Source organism: Piliocolobus tephrosceles, chromosome 8 (assembly GCF_002776525.5).
Source record: "Piliocolobus tephrosceles isolate RC106 chromosome 8, ASM277652v3, whole genome shotgun sequence".
In the NCBI taxonomy this organism is placed as follows: Eukaryota; Metazoa; Chordata; class Mammalia; order Primates; family Cercopithecidae; genus Piliocolobus; species Piliocolobus tephrosceles.
The window spans coordinates 119675210-119688757 of record NC_045441.1 but is presented as its reverse complement, the minus strand read 5'-3'; the positions used below and the strand labels follow the sequence as shown (position 1 = coordinate 119688757).

At 41.2% G+C, this 13548-nt stretch overlaps 1 protein-coding gene across 2 annotated transcripts in view; it reads left to right on the top strand.

Annotated features, from left to right (window-relative positions):
• Nucleotides 1-13548, top strand: part of COPG2 (COPI coat complex subunit gamma 2) — a 151458-nt gene that overhangs the window by 133925 nt on the left and 3985 nt on the right. The window lies entirely within an intron of this gene.

Below are 13548 nucleotides of genomic sequence, written 5' to 3'. Positions count from 1 at the left end.
CGGCCACCTCGACTCCCTATGGCCACCTGGACTCCCTGACTCCCATTTTAGGCCTGGAGCCTTCTTGTGCTTGCATTTCCTGTTGAAGATCATTGTTTTGAAGCGCCAGAATGCCCCCTTTCTACCTGTTTTTGTTTGTTCATTTTTTTGCTAATTCTTTCATGTGGTTTTTATACTTCTTACTTCGCATTTTTCATGTTTTTCGTATTCTAACTAACCTGGTAGTCTTCTCATGGAAGCACTTTCTTTTGCATACTTTCTTTTCTTCCTCTGGCATCCTTCCACCCCATTCTTCCCTCCCCTTGTTTCTCTACTCCACACTCACCCTTTGACTCTTGAAAAGGATTTCTCTTAAAGATCTACATTGAAACTTTTACCCTTCAGTACATGAAAGCGACCTATACTCTAAACCCCCTTCATATCAGCCTGATAGCTTCCATACCCTTACAATATTTTCTGTTCTTACTTTAATATTTTCTATCCTTGAGGTTTACATACTGTGACACAGGTGGCAAGATTCCACCTTTAGGACTGCCTCCTGTTACTCCCTGCTCCTCTTATCCCCATCATGCATTCGTTTTGCTGTACTATAGTATTTTCATTATCTTCATTCATACTGTTAATCCATGCATCTTTCCTATCTTTTCATTATTATTCAGGATGTTTTCATCTCATTTTTGGATTTTCTTAAAGACTCTCTTAGTCCTACCTGGAAGCTCATTTGGCAATCCGTTCTGCACCTCTTTTTCTCTTCTTTGACACTTTGAAGCCCCTATGCCACCCATAATTTGTTCACCACTGTCTTTCTGGTGCAGTGAGCAACCCTTTCTAGATGTGGATGTGCACCCTTCAGTTCCATTTCCTGGTGCCCTTTCCTGTCTCAGCTCGGTTCCTCTTTACTCATTTGTGAACTTCTTTCCTTCTTTTTGGAATCAGATTTAAGTATACTACTCAATGTACCCTGCCTCTCCACCATTTTTTTTTTTTTTTTTTGCCTTTTTCTAATATTCTATTCGGATGCATATAGTTGTCTTCTGACTTGCTTCTTTTCTACCTCACCCTTTTTCCCTTCCGTATCTTTGGTCCATCTTTAATCTTATAACTTTTCTTAATGTATGCTCTTGTTCTTCTGACCTCATTGTTTCTGGGTTTCCTTATTGTGAAGTGGATTTGCCCTGTGTTTACTTAAGTTACTCTGAAATGTTGCCAAATCCATGCAGTGCTCTTTTTAGTGTCCATCAGGTGTTTTCTTCCTTATTCCATATGATACGATTATAGTAACAAATCTTGTTTTTTAATATGTCATCCTCGCATGACTTTTCCCATCCTAAGGTAAATTTTAAATGCCTTTTCCCTTTATTTTGTTGTTTTTCTTTTTCTGCCTTGGAAGAGTACATTGTTAACCACCCATCCACTGTGTGTCACTTCTCTGCATTCACTAAGATCTTGCTGTCAAGCACCTCCTTCTCTTCTCCATTCACTGCTCCGTCCCTTTCAGAATTTCTTCTTTCCAGCATACTGTGCTGAACTGCTTTGGTTCTGTTTGTTCCTTGGTAGGATCCCTGCCACTTGCCTTGTTTTATGTCCACTTTACTGAATGTGTCACTAATCTTTCTGTCAATTGCACTTTTTAATGCAAATGTACTTTCCTGGACACTGTCTCTCTTATGTCCAATTTTTAGTTATTTTATCTCGTCCCTTTCTTTCTCCCTTTAAGAACTGACTACACCGTCTTCTTCTTGACTCAACTTTTTAAGTAAAAGCAATTTTCATTATCCTGTGCTTGAATAATAATTTTTGGTAGCAAACACTTACATTGCATTTTCTTAAATTTGATAAAGCTCTTATCCATCTCCCTTAAAACAACTCAACCTGTTTTCTCAATTATCACTAAATCACTATGATAAAAAAAAAACTTTTAAGTATTTCTCATAATATATGCCATTTTAAAGGATAATGACCTAACTATTTAACATATCATCAGTTCATTAGCAGACATGTTTGTGTGTAGTACAAAATGGTCTCATACTATAATAAAGACTATAATTGCATTTGCCTTTTGTACTGCAAGGAACAATGGAATGTTTTCAGTATAAATAACAAATGCATTACATTTTTAAATCAAATATATAAACAAGAAGTGTTTTGGAAATACTGACTTGCCGCCTGATGAGCTGCTTGAATCGCCCCACTCATACTATGGGGAAGATGACAGGAATACTGCACAACACATTTCACATCCTTCAGCATAGGGAATAAGCCTATCGGCACAAGAGCCACAGCAAAAATATGCCATCTCAAGCAGGCCTGGGTGCAAGCTAAAAGTTTTTGTTAGCACAAGAATGCTAACTCACTGCACCAGATTTTCTAAGTACTTGGTGAGATGTATATATAATCTAAATCTTTTCATAGTAACAAGTATTTAGGCTGTATGAACAGATAGCTGGTGATATCTGAATTCCTCATTCTGGTCTCAATAATATTTCCTGTTTCATACCTTGCATATTCCAAACCCAGACTAATTCATACTTTTTTTTTTTTCTCCAACCAAGCATCTTCTCTCCCTTTTCCTTTCTTCTTTTTTATATTCAAGTCTTCTCAGTTGCTTCTCTTAACTTTCAGCCAATCCTAACATTATTTCTTAACTTCTTGGCCAATTTAACATCATATTTACTGCTATGTCCTTTCATAGCTCCCTTTGAATATCTGCCCTGCCATATCGTAAATATTCTACAAATCATTTACCCACTGACTCTATAATAAATGAATGCTGTATTATTCTCTGGATGTTAACCTTATCATGATTCCCAACCAGTCCTCAACCAATAACATTAATTTGTTCTGCAAAGAAAATCCCAATCTATACCTGTCAGTCCTCATGTTTTTAAGGTTTCCACCAATGGCTTCTTATCAGGATTTATCTTAATTCATCTCCTTCTAACCTTCCCTAGCAAGCAGTCACTTAAGAAGTAAATTTCCCACTAAGACTTCAAGTGCCAGCCTATCCAACTTTCGTTCTTTTTTAGACTCCTGATCTTTTCTCATTCTGTATATGGTTCTTCTGTAATCTGACAGTTCTGTTTCTTTAATTTATACTTGATCTGTTTTCTTGTTTTTCCACCTACTCAAAACTGCTTTCTAATTTATACAGCGTCCCACTTATTGACTTGCTATCCTCTGTTTATTTTTTCTATCATGATCTTTGGCTTAAGTATAGAGCAACAGCCATTTTTCCTATCATTATCTGTGACTATTCAATTAATGTCTTTCCATTTACAAACAACCTGAACATTTCCCTTCTACTCCTTTTCTCCTTTTTGTCTTTCTCCTTTGACTGCAAACTCCTTACATTTTCTCCAGCATTCTTTCTTCATTCAGCTGTATCATTTAGTGGATATAACCATCTCTTTTGGATGATATGTACACTCTTGATATTCAGCACTATTCAACCATCTTCCATCTTCCTTATTTCTCACTTTGTACTTAATCTCTTCCCACCCTCCATTCAGTCTGGACGTCCTGGGATCCCTGCTCTGACCCATTTTAAGTCCATCGCATAAATCATTCTCTAACCTCCCATTCTGTTGACTCCACCAGTTGCTTCAAATCTTTTTCCAACACAGCTTTCTGGGCAGCAACATATACTCCAATTCTTATTTGCTGTGTTCTCACTCCCCTCTTTTCTCCCATGGTTGGTATCTAGCTTAACATACAACTCCACTGAACTTGTAATTCTGATTCTCAGTGCTCCTCATCCTGGCCCTTCTTATACCCTTCCCTGTTTAACATTTTGCAAAATTGCATTGCATGCTCAGCACCGTAACCTAAACCATGCCTTCTCCTTCCTTAATTTTAGCTTCAATTTTTCTCAAGTTTTTCCTTTTCTACTTTTTTTTTTTTTTTTTTTTTTTTTGAGACAGAGTCTTACTCTGTTGCCCAGGCTGGAGTGCAGTGGTGCCATCTTGGCTCACTGCAGCCTCCACCTCTGGGGTTCAAGCAATTCTCCTGCCTCAGCCTCCCGAGCAGCCGGGATTACAGGCACCCGCCACCATGCCCAGCTAATTTTTTTGTATTTTTAGTAGAGATAGGGTTTCTCCATGTTGGCCAGCTGGTCTCAAACTCCTGACCTGAGGTGATCTGCCCCCCTCGGCATCCCAGAGTGTTGGGATTACAGGCATGAGCCACTGTGCCCAGGCTGCTCACTCTTTTTTTATACATATCTTAATAGTTGCTGTTACAGCCAGTTCTAACATAATATTTCTTTTCTGAGCAAATCTCAACATCATACTTCAGCAAGTTCTTCCTAATTTCCTTTATTTGCACTGTCATATATATTAACATCAGCTTCCATTGATAATCACAGTGATGGATGCACCCTTCTCTCAAGGTATACTCTTGAGGTATACTCCCTCAATGCCGTGCACTTGCTCCACACCAAATACAGATCACCTTCTCACCAAATAAACCACCCACCTATGCTTTCCTGTCAAAACCAGTGTCTGTCAAACCAGTGTCTTTCAGGTACTGTCAGTAGCTTTGAATCAAGATTCACCCTGATCTTCCCCCTCTAACCTTTCTATCAACCAAGCCCTTTAATTAAAACTTTTCATTCCCCCAAAATTAATACACCCACTTCTTCCTATTTTGATGTTGTATTTGCTTCAGATCTTTTTTAAAGAAATATTACACATATAGTTGAGAATTCCTCGGTATCACTCCCCAAAATCATTTACCTCTCTCCTTTCCAAGAGAAAATCACTACGTGAATCTGATACTTATCCTCATGCATATTTTCATAATTTTACTACATACCCATAAATAATACGTAGTGCTGTGTTTGCAGTGCTGTATAAATGTATGTGTATGTGTTCTCAATAGAAAAAAAATTCCCATCAAGACTTGAAGAGCTAGTCTGTTTTCTGACTTCTGCTCGTATTCAGGCCTTCGCTGCTCTTCACCATCTACACCACTCATTGCAATCTTCAACAACACACATTTAACCCATTAGACCCTTCTGAGATTTGACAGATTTCTCCATTACAGTTCTTATTTGTCTTTTTGCAATTTGACCACTCAGAACCCTGCTGTAATTAACAGTGCTCCCATTACTTAGATGAAAACCCCTTTCTTCTTATTCTATTATGCTCTATCATATCTTATCCATTTTGGCTACTAGCATTAAATTATCATAGCAACAGATATAGCATTATACTCTTGAGGTTTACTTCCCTCATGATTCCCTACCAGTCCTCAAGAAATACAATTAATTTCCTCTACAGACAAACTACTCACCTACCCTCCCTAAATGGTCAATACCCATGTATTTAAAGGTTGCTAGCAGTGCCTTTTGAGGCGAATACATCTTAATAAAACTCCCTCAAACTTTCTTATTAACCAAGTTTTTAACCAAAAATTTCTACCTACAGCATCAAGAGCTAATCTACTAATTCCCATTCCTGCCTGGGTCCCTGAAGCTCTGTTAGATGCACCATTCATTACCATTGGGCCTTCCCACCCAATTTGACCACTTGGGCGCATTTTGAGATCTTAGCAGTTTCCCATTTTAAAAACACAACTGATCTGCCTAGTTGCCACTCCATCTACTCTTAACTTTTGTCTATTTTATACAATGGTCCTTTACTCAGCCAGCTCTCTCTTCCTTCTTATTCCATCGTAACCTTGGTCCAAAAATGGTTCCTTTACCTACCAGTCAATATCTGCCATTCCTCCAGTCGTCCCCTCGCCTCAGCAGGAACTCTTCACTTTCTTCTTCCATTCCTTTCTTCCTTATTTTGCCCCAGACAATCATGCTGCTGATTCTTCTATGTCCCTCCTTCTTTCAGCTATCACCTGTGTGTCATTCTTAGGGACTCCATGGGTTCTTCTGGATACTCCCCTCCCCTTGGGCACTCGCTGCTCAGCCCACTGCCCTCTGCCCTGTGCCACATTCTCCATTGCATTTGCCTGTGCTTTCAGATCTGCCTACACTTTCATAGGATTCTTGCCACTGGCCTGCCCTTTATGCCCATCCCACTTAGCCTCTCTCACCTCTCACCATACTGACCAAACCCGTTACTTCTAACGTTTTTCCAGCAAAGCTTCCTGGACAGCAAAACCTTATACCCGTGTTCTTACTGTGCCACCTTCTTACCTTACTGTCTTCTTGTTAATACACAACTCTAACAAATTCCCAACTCTCATTTCCTAATGTTCCCATTTAGCCCTCTTTAATGCCCTTCCGTATCTGTTGTTTTTCTACACTGCATGTTCTGCCCCCTACCTCATTCACATATCCTCTCACCCTATTTAGCATCCAACCTCCATCTTTTGTTCTCCTTCTTTGAGATTTTTGCATACAAGTCTCCTCAGTTGCTTCTCTCACTTTTGGCAAGTCCTAACATTCTTAATTTTTGAGTACATCCTTAATGTCCCTCTCAGAATGTTTTTCCAAATTTCCCTTTGGAGGCTTCCCCTGTATAGCCTAACCTTTCATAGTGATGGATACATATTCTTTTTGAGGTTTCCTCCCCTCATATCCCCACTCTCTCCTTCATTCAAAACTGGTTTTCTACTCTTCAGATAAGCCTTCCCTTCCCCTTAGATAGCATCTAACTTGGCTTCTTTCTTTTCTGTCATGACCTTTCGCACAAGTATGGTGCCAAATACCTCCAGTTAGTATCACTGACACTTTTTTTGGTCAATACTAAGTGATGCCTTCTCGTCTGGAAGCAATTTTAACTTCACTATTGTACACCTTTTTATTTTGCCTTATAAAAACTATATTCAGCATCCTTCCTTCATTCAGAGACTCTGTATATGTCATTCCCATAGATTCAGTACTGTCTTTGGATAAACATACCCCTCACACTCAACACTCACTGTTCAGACTGCACACTGGATCTGAGGTCCAAAGCTTCCCGAACAGTGACCCCTCGTAACCTCAATTCTTACCTAGCCACATTCTCTTCTTCCTCTGTCTTCTTGAGTGGCTGTGACTAGATTAATGTAAAATCACTCTACCAGAGTTGCCACTCTCCCTGTCCCAGTATTCCTCATCCCGTCACGCTTCAGTGCCCTTCCTCACTGGCCCACTTACTGTGCTGCAAGTTCAGCCTCCAGCCTCATTCATTTATCCCTTCCCTTTTGTATCCTCCATCACCTCCATTCTTTCCATCTCTCCTGTCCTTTCATTCAAGTCTCTTCAGTTGCTTCTTCTAATTTTCAGCTAACCCTAACACGACAGTTGCTAGAAGAGGCTCTTTATCAGAATTGTTCCTAGCCTGCCTTTGTCTAAAGCAGTGGTTCTCCAATGGCAGCTGGTTAAGACAAGCTGCAGGGCCTTACCCCATGATGTGGTTTGGATCTGTGTCCCCACTCAAATCTCATGTCGAATTGTCATCCCCAGTGTTGGAGGTAGGGCCTGGTGGGAGGTGATTGGATCATGAGGCCAGTTTCTCATAGATGGTTTAGCACCATCCCCTTGGCGCTGTTCTTGTGATAGATTTCTCACACGATCTGATTTTTTTTTAAGTGTATGGTACTTCCTCCCACTGTCTTTCTTTCTCCTGTGAAGTGCAGGCTCCCCACCATTCACCTGCTGCCATGATTGTGAGTTTCCTGAGGCTTCTTCAGCCATGCTTCCTGTACAGCCTATGGAACCTTAAGCCAATCAGACATCTTTTCTTTATAAGTTACCCAGTCCCGGGTATTTCTTTATAGCAATGTGAGAACAGATTAATGTACCCTGAGTTTCTGACTGACTAGGTCTGGGGGAGGGGAGAAGAATTCAAATTTCTAACAGATTCCTAGATAGTGCCATGTTAGACATTCTAAGGAGCACTGCTGTCAGCTTCTCCCTCAACCAAGCCCTTTAATTAAAAATCTTCCACTAAGGCATCAAGAGCAAATCTACTGCCTCATTCCTATTCAGGTCTTTCCTTCTCTCGCATATACTAGTCACTGCAATCTGGCCTTACACCCACTATATTTAGCCAGTTGGGCCCATTCTGAGATCTGGCGGGATTCTCCGGGCATCTTTATGGCGCTGTGGTCTTTCTTATTACCATGCCACCTTTTCAGAATCGTTATCTAGTTTATATAATGCTTCCCTTAGCTTTAACTCCTCTTCATGTCTTTTGGCCCAGACACAGGACTGTCTCTCCAGTCTGTCCTGCCATTCTTCAAATGACCTTTTCATCTGGAGGCAACTATAATGTTTTCTCCTATTCCTTTTTTCCGTTACCTGTCTTGCCCTAAAGATGTACGCTACCGTATCTTCAGCCTCCCTTCTTTTAACTGCCATCCATATTTCATTCAGATGAACTCTATCTCCCCCTGAATGGCACTTCCTAGCCAGATTCTCTCTAGTATCTGCCTCTCATCTGTAGAAAATCTTCACATGACAGAGTAACTTCTAAGAGTAACTTTAATACAGCACTGACATGATATTCATTTGTTTTTTCCCCTTTGGTGATTTGCCCTCCCTTATCTTAATTATATAGAGTATAATTTCATCTACCATCTGTACCTGGAAACAAAGAAGTTTTACCCTTTAGATGGGTTTCCAATGTAATCTCCAGCCACTCCTCTCCCAATATTAGTCATCCATTCTACAAACTACTCAAGATCTATCCTGGTGTCTTTAAATGCTGCCCTGTTAGGGCTCATCTTAATCCACCTCCTTCTAATCCTTCTAATTAAACTTCTCACAAAAGCTTCCCATTACTTTTCAAGCACCTGTTCTTCCCATTGTATCTACTGCTTTTCAAAGTCTGCAATTAAGAGCCAACATTTGACCAAATAGACCCACATTTAAAGGGTTTACAAGATTTCCCATTCTGGGAAACACTTTTCTCATTTTACCTATCCATGCCACTCCACCTATGCATACCTACTCTTTGTATAGTTCTCCCTTTACACAGTTTCCAGTCTCTCCTTATTTAATCTTACAATTATGGGGCTGTATCCCTCCTGTCAGTACCTGCCAATCTTCAAATGACTCCATCTCTTCTGCAGGCTTTTCCACTATTTTCCCCAGTTGACCCTAGAAAAACAACTGTTACTTAGTCACTTGTTTTTTCAGCTACAATCTTGTGTATCATTCTCATGGATTTAGTCTTTTCTTCCTCATCACCTCCACACCACTCTGAACACTTGCACTTTCAGTTCATTGCGACCTTCATAGGGTTCCTGCCACTGCCTATGACTAGAATCCATCCCATTTCAACTCCTTGACCTTTCACTCTGTTGGGCACACTTCCTGCTTCAAACATCATTCAAGCAAAGAGTCCCAGATGGCACTTCCTCAGGACACCAGTTCTTACTTGTCTACTTACTCTGTGCATTCTCTTTTCTTCTTAACTCATATCTCTCTACTGCATATGCAGCTCTGCCGTCTTCTGGTGTTCCTCATTCTGGCCCTCTTTAATGCCCTTCCCTACCCATACTTTTTTTTTTTTTTTTTTTGGAGACAGAATTTCACTCTTGTCACCGAGGCTGGAGTGCAGTAGCCTGATCTCGGCACACTGCAACCTCCACCTCCCGGGCTCAAGTGATTCTACTGCCTCAGCCTCCCAAGTAGCTGGGATCACAGGCACCTGCCACCATGCCCGGCCACTTTTTGCATTTTTGGTAGAGATGGGGGTTCACCATGTTGGCCAGGCTGGTCTTGAACTCCTGACCTCAAACGATCCACCTGCCTCAGACCCCCGAAGTGCTAGGATTACAGGCATGAGCCACCATGCCCAGCCCCAACCCACACTCTATATTCCACACTCCAGCCTAAATCCTACATCTTGTCATCTTTTAGCTTCCAGCCTCCATCTTCTCTTCCCCTGTGATATTTTCATTCATGTTTCCCTAGGAAATGTCTGTCACTTTTAGCCAATCCTCACATAGCAGAGTAACTTCTAGGCAACTTCATTGGAACACTGTGCAGTAGTTTACAATATCTTAACTGTCAGTCATCCTTTCACTTGCCATCTCTCTTTTCTTTTTTTGAGACAGAGTCTCACTCTGTCACCCAGGTTAGAATGCAGTGGCGTGATTTTGGCTCACTGAAACCTCCAGGATGACAGGCATGTGCCACTACGCCCGGCTAGTTTTTGTATTTTTAGTAGAGACAGTGTTTCACCATCTTGACCAGGCTGGTTTCAAACTCCTGACCTCAGGAGATCTGCCAGCCTCAGCCTCCCAAAATGCTGGAATTAGAAGCTTGAGCCACTGCACCCGGTCCTACCATCTCTCTACAGAAATAGATATAGACTTTTTTTAAAACTTCACTCTTCATAATCACCCATTCCCCATCTAGTAGCAGTAATCCATTCTCTGGACAAACCACCTGTTCACACTCTCTTAATAAATCAAGCCTAATATTTCTAAAGTTGCCATCTATAACTTTTTTTTTTTTTTTTTTGATACAGAGTTTTGCTCTTATTGCCCAGGCTGGAGTGCAGTGGCGCGATCTCGGCTCACCGTAACCTCTGCCTCCTGGGTTCAAGTGATTCTCCTACCTCAGCCTCCCAAGTAGCTGGGATTACAGGCATGCACCACCACACCTGGCTAATTTTATGTATTTTTTTTTATTCAGTAGAGACAGTGTTTCACACTGTTGACCAGGCTGGTCTTGAACTCCCAACCTCAGTTGGTCCGCCCGCCTCAGCCTCCCAAAATGCTGGGATTATAGGCGTGAGCCACCATACCGGGCCCATCTATAGCTTTTGATCAGCATTCACCAGTTAATAACTTTCCTATCAAGCAAGTCCTTTAATTAGCCGTTCCCTCAAAAGCTTCAAGAGTTAGTCTGTTGCTTCCTCCTACTGAATTCCTTGCTTCTTACCCTTTCTGTGTATTTCCCATGCAGTCGACCATTTAGACCTAGAAAGGATACCCCATTCTAAATCTTTATTCCACACCTCCTCTGCCAGTTGGCCCTTCCTTATGTAATATTTTCTTTCTTTTGCTTTCAGTCTCTTATTGCTTACACTCTTACGACTTTTGGCCCAGCAGTGCTGTCTTACCTTCCCATTGATGTGTGTCATTCCTTAGTGACTAACTCCTTTTCATCTGAGGACAACTCTAATGTTGCTTTCCAGTACCATTCCTCCTTCCCTTTCTGAATTTGTCCTAGAGAAAAACCCTCCCACCATTTGTACAGCATTCCCACAGACTCAACACAATTTTCCAGGTAGGTGTGTATTGCTTATTTTGACACTCACTGCCCAACTTTCCTCGATGTCCTACATGCTATGCTGCACCCATTCCTTCTCAGTTCAGTCCAGACCTGCATAGACTGCTGCAGTTAGCCTGTACAGATCTATCTCTTTTGCCCTCTTTCTAATCTTTTGACCTAGTGACATACCCTTTTCTTTAATTATTATTCTAACAAAGCTTTCTGGAAATGCCTCATAAGTGTCTCTTACTTTGTCATGGTCTCCCCTAGGTGGTTGAGACCTGGCAGCTCCCTCCCACCTTTTCCACTCTGCCCTTTGCCACACTGCATGTTCTGTACCCTGGCTCAACTCACATGTCCCTCTCCTGTCTTAGCTGCCAGCATCCACCTTTTCTATAATTCACTGGGTTCTTTTCTTTCTTTCTTTTTCTTTTCCTTTTTCTTTTTTTTTTTTTTTTTTTTTTTTGAGCCAGAGTCTTGCTCTGTCGCCCAGGCTGGAGAGCAGTGGCGCGATCTCGGCTCACTGCAAGCTCCGCTTCCTGGGTTCATGCCATTCTCCTGCCTCAGCCTCCCGAGTAGCTGGGACCTGTACAGGCACCGCTGGGTTCTTTTCATACAAATCTCCTTAATGGTTGACTGTCATTTTCAGTGAATCCTCACAAGACAAGCCTAATTTCAGAGACCAGTTTTAATGCAGATCTTCAGGGCATTCTTTCCTGATTCCTGATTCCCTTTGGTGTTTGTCTTCCTTTGTTTGTGTAACGCTTATCTTTACATTATGGCAGTGCATTCAGTATTTTCTTGCCATGGAAAGCCCCCTCCCCCCCGCCTCCTCGCCCCATTTCGTCATCCTCTCTAGCGGCTTCGATAGATGACTACCTGGACTTCCTCAGATCCCTGTAACCTCTCATTGTATCAGTCATTGTATCATTTAAGTAAAAAATTCCCACCAAGATTTCAGGAACATTATCTCTACTAACACCATTCCTATTTACTTCCTTAATATGTTTCTCTGTATCAGGTCCTTACATGTAAGTGTCTTCTGTCTTTACCTCCACATAAAACCCAGCCCCTGTGCCCAGTCTGTGATCTGCCTTCATACCTGATGTTGTCTCTTTATTCCTCCTCGTTTGCTGTAGCCATTCTGCTTAATTGGAACCACACTGGGTTGCTATTAGCTATTTGCTTAATGTCTCTCCTGACTCTTCATTCTAACTTGATCATGACCTTTTCCCCTACCATATCCTGTATCTCTTTCATTGTTTAAAAAAAAAAAAAAAAAAAAAAAATGCCTCACCTGACCTATTCTGGCCTTGTGTTAACTTTCACTTCTTTCTTTCTTTCCCCTTCTCCCTGAAGAAAATCCTGTCTTTATTAAAGCACACTCGTTCTTTCCTCAACCCCTAATAGCATTGAAATTGATTCTGCAGACTTGATAGGTTCATTCTTTCCTATATGGGGCAACCCACTGCCATCATCTGTTTTCAGTGTATTCTGTTGAATCCATCTGCTCTCTGAATTCAGACCCATTCTTCATAGTCCCCACCAGTGGCTTAAATTAGGCACATCTTGTCTAGCTTATCTCTGACCTTTCAATCTCTTGACCGCCTCAGCTCACCAGAGCCTGTTGGAAAATCATTTGAAATACAAGGTATTTTACAATTTATTCCGAAACAAATTATCTTCTCAGCACCTAGGCATTAGCATGCCTCTTACTGTTTCCAACTGCCCCATGGACTTTCTGGCCTCTTTCCTTTTGCTTGTTTGTACATCTTCCTCTGCTTGCCAAAGCTCTTTTGCATCTTTTGAGAGCCAATTAAACTACTGTGTCGTTTAACATTTTTTACAGTTTTCCCCGGCTGTTGGTTAATCCTGCACCTTCACATGGCACTCTCTTAAAACTTAAAGGATCTATGGCATTGAGTTGTAATGTCATAGATAGATCGCACACACACAGCCTCACATGCTTACTTAACTCCTAGACAGCTCCTAGAGACAGAGGTCATGTCTCAGTCATCTTTTTATCCAAGTGTCTGGCGCATAAGCTTATACCTTTACATGTAATGTCAACATGTATTGACAGTCACCACATGTGTGGATGGATGAATGGATGGAATTTAAAGTCAAGACTGAGCAGATGAAAGTCTTATTACCCAACCTGTCATATATGGTCTTTACATCTGAGCCTGTTCTTTCCTCTCCTTGCCTATCCCCCAAATAAATTTTAACTCCCCCAATATCTAATATTTTTGTACCTATAAGCTTTTTCCAGACCATAGATAAGATCCTAAATGCCTTTTCTTCATCCCTGCTTGCTAAATCCCCTCCCTCAAACATTTCAGAAAATCCTGTCTTCTTTATAAAGACTTCACTTTCCA